General features: G+C 39.8%; 1 non-coding gene across 1 annotated transcript; it reads left to right on the forward strand.

Annotated features, from left to right (window-relative positions):
* The first annotated feature begins 8425 nt into the window (after positions 1 to 8425).
* Positions 8426 to 8497, forward strand: TRNAC-GCA (transfer RNA cysteine (anticodon GCA)). Its single transcript has one exon. It is a non-coding gene; the product is annotated as a tRNA-Cys (tRNA).
* The last annotated feature ends 346 nt before the right edge of the window (positions 8498 to 8843 follow it).

The raw sequence follows: 8843 nt of genomic DNA on the forward strand, positions 1-8843 counted from the left end.
AAGAGCTCCTAATGATTCCTTTAAATTTCTCTTCAAAGGTGATGAGTTCACCCTTTTCATTTTTTATACTAGCAATTTTATTTTCATTTCTTTTTTAATCAAGTTAACCTATAATCTATTTTATTTGTTTTTTTATAAAAAACAAATCCTAGTCTTATTACTTCAATTGCTTTTTACTTTCAATTTTATTAACCCCCCCTTAAAACATATTTTAGGAGGTATGTTTCATGGGTAGGTGATTCTGGGTTGTAAATCTGGTCCTTTTGCCTTCTGGAATATCATATTCCAAGTTTACTGATCCTTCAATATGGAAGCTGCTAAGACCTGTGTAATCCTGACTGTCATTCCAAGATATCTGAATTCTTTCTGGATGCATGCAGTACTTTTCCTTGGCCTTGTAGCTATTGATTTCAGCTGTAACATTCCTGGGAGTTGTCATTTGGGGATTTTTGTGGATTCTTTTCATTTTGATTTTACCTTCTTGTTCAAAAATATCAGGGAAATTTTCTTTTGATAGTTTCTTATAATATGATGACAATGTACCTTTTTTCCATATAGCCAATTTTGCTTTTTAAGATACTATTTTCTTTTTGAATCTCTTTCATTTTTCCTCTACCTCTTTTATTTGATATTTGAAATCCTTTCTGAATGGTTCTAAAGACTGACACCAATCCCCATTATTCTTTGAAACATTGCATGCAATTGCTTTTAATCTCACTCTTCCCTTCTGAGTTTGCACCTTGTTATTTGTCTTCATAATAATTTTCTGTGTTTAGGTGTTTATGTTTTGATGTTTGCTCATTTTCCTAGACTTTTTTGTGGCTTGTAGTTTTATCTTAAATGTGGGCGACATTCTCAGGGTAGAAGGTAATGTCTTTTCCTTGGTGCTACCCTCAGCTCTAGTTCAGATTTCTGCATATTTCATTTGTTCCAAGGTAGTATATGGCCAGGGGGGCTATGTCCCCCCTGGCCATATACTACCCATTTGGGGGGGGCTCAAGTCTTCATCATGGACTTGGGCAGAAGCTCCAAGCCCTCACTTGGGGCTTACACTGATTAGACAAACACTGCAGACTCACTTGTGCTGGGGCTTGGGATCTCATGAGTTTATTTTAGGACTTGCCACTTCCAAAAGTATGGGAGTAGGGGTATTTTCCTCTTGGCTTAGGCAGGGTCTTGGGGTCTCCAGGTTGGCATGGGCCCAGGTTCAGAAACTCTAACAGTTGGGATTGTTGGGGGCTCTTGTTGGCTTGCAATGGTGATCCTTGGTTCTACCTTGCTGTGAGCTGCCTTCTCCTCTCACTCTCTCTACCTTCCAAAGTGTTTTCTTCAAGAAAGTTTTTTCACTCCATCTCCTAGTTGGTTCTGTTGCCCCAGTGTTTATTTTGAAGCATTCTTTTAAGGTTGATTGGAGAGGATTCCAAAGAGGTTCCAACTTTCTATGCCTCTATTCTGCCACCTTGATAAAGCTCCTCCTGTGTCTTTAAGTATGTCTTCAGTCAAGGGTTCCCTGGCTTCTCCTGTGTCTTCAAACTCTGCCAGCTGCCCTACCTCTGGAGATTGAATCTGCTCCTTCTACGGACACTCCACCCAGATGCATGGGCAAAAAGCACTGGATTTCATCCTGATCTAGCCTCTGAGACATTTCAGCTAACTAGGGTGCTTCTGGCAACATCAGCTTGATGTCCTTGGTATCCAGTTTAGGACTGGATTTGGGAAGGGTCAAAAAGCAGACAGATAGAGAGAACAAGGTGAGAGCTGGGGAGAGATCCTCTTTTTTAGCCTGGCCTGGAGGCTGCCCAGCCAAAGAGTTGTGGCCTGAGACTACATCCCTGAGGTTTCCTCTCTACTGGTTCAGTCTCAGACTGCTGGCCTGAGAGTCCAGAGGTGGATAGTTAAAATCCAGCTGTGAATCCCTTTGTGAAGAGGAGCTGGCCTGAGGGTCGCCAGGAGACAGAGAATGCAGCAGCATTGGTTGATGCAAGGCCTGGCTCCAGAGCACCAAGAAAGTTGGCCCTGGAAATTCTGGTAGGAGTTGCAGGCTGCTCAGGGCCCAGGAGCTATAGAGCCTAGCCTAGGCATGGATGGATGGTGACTGCCTTGTGACAGCCAAGGATGCCTAGCCCTGTGGACCACTAAGTACATTCCCCCGACCAGGAAAAGAACCAAACTTGTACCCAAGAAGGCTAGGGGATGAGGAGGAGGCTGGAGCCTCATGCTGGTGCTCAAGGGAGAGGACTTGGTTTTTGGGGGAGACTTATGGGTAAGCATGGTGGCAATCTAGATGTGGGACTCTTCCCTTCCTCAGACCCACTGATATAGACGACCTCAAAAGACCCCAAAAAACCACTCTCATAAGAACAAAGGGACTCTACAGTAGGGCGAAGCATTGAAGTTATGTGGGATTTGGGCATTTCCACATTACAAGGGACTGAAAAAGCTCCCACCCAAACTTGAGCTGATCTACCCTCCCCAACCTATAGACCCAGAGTTAGAGCCAGCGTGTACCAGAATCAAAAAGTGAGTGAGGGGCACCTCTGGAGCAAGCAAGGGGGCAGCTCTAGGTCTTGGGAGCTGATTAAGACCACCAAGGAGCTACCCATGAGAGCAATTACACTCAAAACTCCAAATTGGAGAAACAGCTGGAAGCCTCAAAAAGCATGATAGAACAAATTGAAAATGAAAACCAGCCTTTAGAGACCAAAATTAGGCAACTGGAAGACAATGACCTTGCAAAACAGCAAGAATTAATAACACAAAGTCAAAAGACTGAGAAATTAGACGAAAAAATAAAATATCTAACTGACAAGATGACAGATAAGGAAAACAGAGGAAGGAGAGACAATCTGAGAATCATTGGTCTATCCGAAAATCCAGAAACAGAAATCTTGACATCATAATACAAGATATCATCCAAGAAAACTGCCCTGAGGTTCTAGAACAAGGGGGCAAAATAGACATTGAAAGAGTTCATATAACACCCTCTACACCAGTGGTTCTCAACCTTTCTAATACCATGACCCTGCAATACAGTTCCTCATGTTGTGGTGACCCCAAACCAAAAAATTATTTTGGTGGCTACTTCAAAACTGTAATTTTGCTACAGTTATGATTCAGAATGTAAATACCTGATATGTATTATGTATTCTCATTGCTACAAATCAAACATAATTTAAACATAGTGATTAATCACAAAAACAATATTTAATTATATGTTGAGAAATATTAATCCAGAAGGAGGCAGCTTGAGCACTGGGGCAGGAGGTACCTCTTGCCTTGGGAGGGGGTATGCCTTCTTCTTCCTGAAGTCTCCCTCCAGCTCGAGCTGAGGCTTCACTTTGCTGGGGTTACTTGTCTCCATTATCTGCTCCAGGAGTTATCTGCTCCAGGATTCGTTCTTAACCCCTCTGGAGCCAGCACCGGGGTACTCTCTCTGGGACTTTGTTTGAGTCCGGTCTCCAGGCAACAGGGTAAATCCATCGCCCCTCATAGTGGGAGGGCTGCTGATAGGTAACTAATATTAGTACAATATGCGGGCAGCAGGGTTCCCATTCTTTCTGAGATCTTGCTGTAAAGTAACGCAATTTCTCAGCAGCTAAAGCCATAGGAAATATGTATTTTCCGATGACTTTAGGGGACTCCTGTGTTTTGGTCGTTCGACCCCCACCAGGGTTGCGACCCACAGGTTGAGAACCGCTGCTCTACACTAAATCCCCAAAAGACAACTCCCAGGAATGTAATTGCCAAATTTCAAAGCTTTCAAGCTAAGGAGAAAATCCTACAAGAAGCCAAAAAGAGAAAATTCAAATACCAAGGAGCACCAATCAGGATCACACAAGACCTGGCAGCTTCCACACTGAAGGACAGCAAGGCCTGAAACACAATATTCAGAAAGGCAAGAGAACTGAGTCTTCAACCAAGAATCACCTATCCATCAAAACTGACTATATACTTCCAGGGGAAAGTATGGGCATTCAACAAAATAGAAGATTTCCAAGTATTTGTAAGGAAAAGACCTAAGTGGAAAGTTTGATATCCAAACACAAAGATCAAGAGAAACATGAATAGGTAAATATGAGAGAGAGGAAAAAGGAGAAAATGGTTTTTTTTATTCAAACTCGCTTCTTTAAGGGCTACAGTTAGATCAAATTTTATATATATATATATATATATATATATATATACATATATATATATATATATTAATATATGGGGAAATGTTATTTGTAACTCTCAAAAACTGTATTGATTATAATAGTAATTAGAAGAACCACTCATAGGAAATAATTGGGGAATTAAAGGCTATAAAATGATATGCAAATAAAAAAGGGGTGGGGGAGATTGATGATGGTACCAAGAGATACTTGAAGAAATAAAATAAATAGAATAATCTTTTTCACACAAAGATACTCATGAGAAGGGGAGAAGAACACTCTTATAAGAAGTAGAGGAAGAGGGTGCTAATATATAATACTTAAACCTTACTCTCAGTGAAATCAATTTTGAGAGGGAAGAGCATGTAGATCCATTGGGATCTTGAAGTCTATCTTATCCTAAAGGGTAAGGGATAAGGTAAAATTAAGGGGGAAGGGTGAGGGAGTACAAAAAGGGAGGGAAGGAGAGGGGGAAGGGAACTTAAAAGACCCTAAAAAAAATAAGAAGGGAACAAAAAGGGAGGGACAAGAAAAGGAAGCATATCAAGGGAGGGGATTAGGGGAATCGATTAAAAGTAAACCACTGGTTTAAAAGGATAGAAGAAAGGACAGAACTAGGAGAGGATATCAAAATGCTAGGGAATTAAAAAGTGATAATCATAACTTTGAACATGAATGGGATGAACTCACCCATAAAATGTAGATGAATAGGAGAGTGGATTAGAATCCAAAGCCTTACTATATGTTGTCTACAAGAAACACACGTGAGGCAAGTAGATACTCACAAGGTCAGAATTAAAGGGTGGAGCAAGATGTATTGGGCCTCAACTGATAGAAAGAAGGCAGGAGTTGCAATCATGACATCTGACAAAGCCAAAATAAATATAGACCTGATTAAAAGGGATAGGGAAGGTAAATACATCCTGATAAAAAGGAGTATAGACAAGGAGGAAATATCACTAATCAACATATATGCACCAAATGGTATAGCACCCAAATTTCTAATAGAAAAACTAGTAGAATTGAAGGAGGAAATAGATAGTAAAACTATGCTAGTGGGAGACCTGAGCCTACCACTATCAAATTTAGATAAATCAAATAAAAAACTAAATAAGAAAGAGGTAAAAGAGGTGAATGAAATCTTACAAAAAATTAGAGTTCATAGATATATGGAGGAAAAAAATAGGGACAAAAAGGAATACACCTTCTTTTCAGGAGCACTTGGTAAATTCACAAAGATTAATCATATACTAGCTCATAAAAACATGGCATACAAATGCAGAAAAGCAGAAATAATAAATGCAACCTTTTCAGATCATAAGGCAAATAATGATCAACAAGATTACATGGAGAGCCAAATCAAAAATTAATTGTAAATTAAACAATATGATTCTCCAAAATCAGTTAGTTAGAGAACAAATCATATAAACAATAATTTCATTGAAGAAAATAACAATGATGAGACATTCTTTCAAAATCTATGGGATGCAGCCAAAGCAATACTCAGGGGGAAATTTATATCTGTGAGTTCAAATATGAACAAATTAGGGAGAGCAGAGGTCAATGATTTGGACATGCAAATCCAAAACCTTGAAAGTGAACAAATTAAAAATACCCAGAAGAAAACCAAATTGGAGATCCTAAAAATTAAGAGAGAAATTAATAAAATTGAAAGTGATAGAACTATTGAACTAATAAATAAGACTAGAAGCTGGTATTTTGAAAAAACAAACAAAATAGACAAAGTACTGGTCAATCTAATAAAAAAGGGGAAAGAGGAAAACCAAATTAACAGTATCATCGATGGAAAGGGAGAACTCACCTCCAATGAAGAGGAAATTAAAGCAATCATTAAAAAATCTTTTGCCTAATTATATGGCAATAAACATGCCAATCTAAGTTATATGGATGAATATTTACAAAAATATAAATTGCCTAGACTAACAGAAGAAGAAATATAATTCTTAAATAATCCCATATCAGAAAAAGAAATTGAACAAGCCATCAAAGAACTCCCTAAGAAAAAATCCCCAGGGCCTGATGGATTCACCAGTGAATTCTTTCAAACATTCAAAGAACAGCTAATCCCAGTACTATACAAACTATTTGACATAATAAGCAAGGAGGGAGTTCTACCAAATTCCCATTTTGACACAAATATGATACTGATTCCAAAGCCAGGCAGGTGAAAAATGGAGAAAGAAAACTACAGACCAATCTCCTTAATGAACATAGATGCAAAAATCTTAAATAGAATACTAGCAAAAAGACTCCAGAAAGTGATCAGGAGGGTTATTCACTATGACCAGGTAGGATTCATACCAGGGGTGCAAGGATAGTTCAATATCAGGAAAACCATCCACATAATTGACCATATTAACAAGCAAACTGACAAAAAATCACATGATTATCTCAATAGATGCAGAAAAAGCCTTTGATAAACCTTTCTTTCCTTTTGAAAACACTAGAAAGTATAGGAATAGAAAGGTCTTTCCTAAAAATAATAAACAGTATCTATGTAAAACCATCAGCCAACATCATCTGTAATAGGGATAAACTAGATGTATTCCCAGTAAGATCAGGAATGAAACAAGAATGCCCATTATCACCTCTATTATTTGACATTGTACTAGAAACACTAGCAGTAGCGATTAGAGAAGAAGAAGAAATTGAAGGTTTTAAAATTGGCAATGAAGAGACCAAGCTATCACTCTTTGTGGATGATAAGATGGTCTACTTAAAGAATCCTAGATAATCAACTAAAAAGCTAGTGGAAATAATCAACAACTTTAGCAAAGTTGCAGGATACAAAATAAACCCACATAAATCATCAGCATTTCTATTTATCTCCAGCACATCTCAGCATCAGGAACTAGAAAGAGAAATTCCATTCAAAATCACCTTAGACAATATAAAATACTAGGAATCTATCTGTCGAGACAAACACAGGAATGATATGAATACAGTTACAAAACACTTGTCACACAACTAAAACTAGATCTGAGCAATTGGAAAAACATTAACTGCTCATGGGTAGGATGAGCTAACATAATAAAAATGACCATCCTACCCAAACTTATCTATTTATTTAGTGCCATACCCATCAAACATCCAAAAAGCTTTTTTACTGAATTAGAAAAAAACATAACAAAGTTCATTTGGAAGAACGAAAGATCAAGGATATCCAGGGAAATAATGAAAAAAATAGAAAGGAAGGTGACCTTGCAGTATCAGATCTCCATCTGCATTCTAAAGCAGTGTTCATCAAAACAATTTGGTGCTGGCTAAGAGACAGAAAGGAGGATCAGTGGAATAGACTTGGGGTAAGTGACTTCTGCAAGACAGTCTATGACAACCCAAAGATCCCAGCTTTTGGGACAAAAATCCACTATTTGATAAAAATTGCTGGGAAAATTGGAAGACAGTGTGGGAGAGATTAGGTTTAGATCAACATCTCACACCCTACACCAAGATAAAGTCAGAATGGGTGAATGACTTGAACATAAAGAAGGAAACTATAAGTAAATTAGGTGAACACAGAATAGTATATCTGTTAGACCTTTGGGAAGGGAAAGATTTTAAAACCAAGCATGACTTAGAAAGAGTCATGAAATATAAAATAAATAATTATGACTACATCAAATTAAAAAGGGTTTGTACAAGCAAAACCAATGTAACCAAAATCAGAAGGGAAATAGCAAACTGGGAAACAATCTTCACAACAAAAACCTCTGACAAAGGTCTAATCACTAAACTAAATTAAAAAATAAATAAAGTCACTTTAAAAAAAGAGAGAGAGAGGGCTTGTAGTTGTCCCCATCCCTATCTAGGTGTCCCAGAATCTTATCCAACATCTTTGGAAGACTTAAAGGACTTTCAGCTTCTGCTGTGGGGTGGCCTTCCATGCCTCTGGCCATATGGAGCCTAAAAGCCCAAAGCACTGTCAGCTTCATCTGGAGTGACCTGGGGTATGATTGGCTCCTGTCTTCTTCAGGATTGCCATGGTGGGTGGAGAGTGAGGACAAGATGTTGCCCCATAAGACTGGGGCCTCTGTAGGAGTAGGTGAGGCCCAAGGTGCCCATGGAAGGCTTGGTGGGTGTGGGGCACCCTCAGAAAGGGCCTCTGGACATGGCTCTTGTGCCCAGGGTCAGGGCTGGCAGCTGGGCTCTGGGTGGCTTCTCCAAACCACTGGCAGTGGCTCTGGAAGGCAGGTGCTCAGGGTGTGGTGGCAGCTTGGAAAGGTGCTCATTAAGGGTATCCTTGCAGGCCAGGGGGTATAGCTCAGGGGTAGAGCATTTGACTGCAGATCAAGAGGTCCCTGGTTCAAATCCAGGTGCCCCCTACCAGCTGTCTCTCCTTTTAGGTCTTCCACATGCTCCTCTTCCTCTTTGTTCCCCATCTGCAATAACCCCAGTCTCTCTGAGCCTCAGCCTCTATCCCACCTGTGGTTGGCACACTCCAAGCATGCTGGACCCAGGCCAAAGCACCTCCCTGACCTCAGACTGGACCCACATATGTGGAGTGGACCCCAGCTTGCTTCTTTGTGACCTGGATGACACAGTCTTCTCTTTGCTCTTTGGGGATGTCAGGGCCTCAAGGCAAACAGAGCCTGGCCATATCCAGTAGCCTCCAATTGGCTGCCACTTTCCTGCCTCCCCAATCCTCTTCTAGAACCTGTAGATACCTAA

This window comes from Monodelphis domestica, chromosome 5 (genome assembly GCF_027887165.1).
Source record: "Monodelphis domestica isolate mMonDom1 chromosome 5, mMonDom1.pri, whole genome shotgun sequence".
NCBI lineage: Eukaryota > Metazoa > Chordata > Mammalia > Didelphimorphia > Didelphidae > Monodelphis > Monodelphis domestica.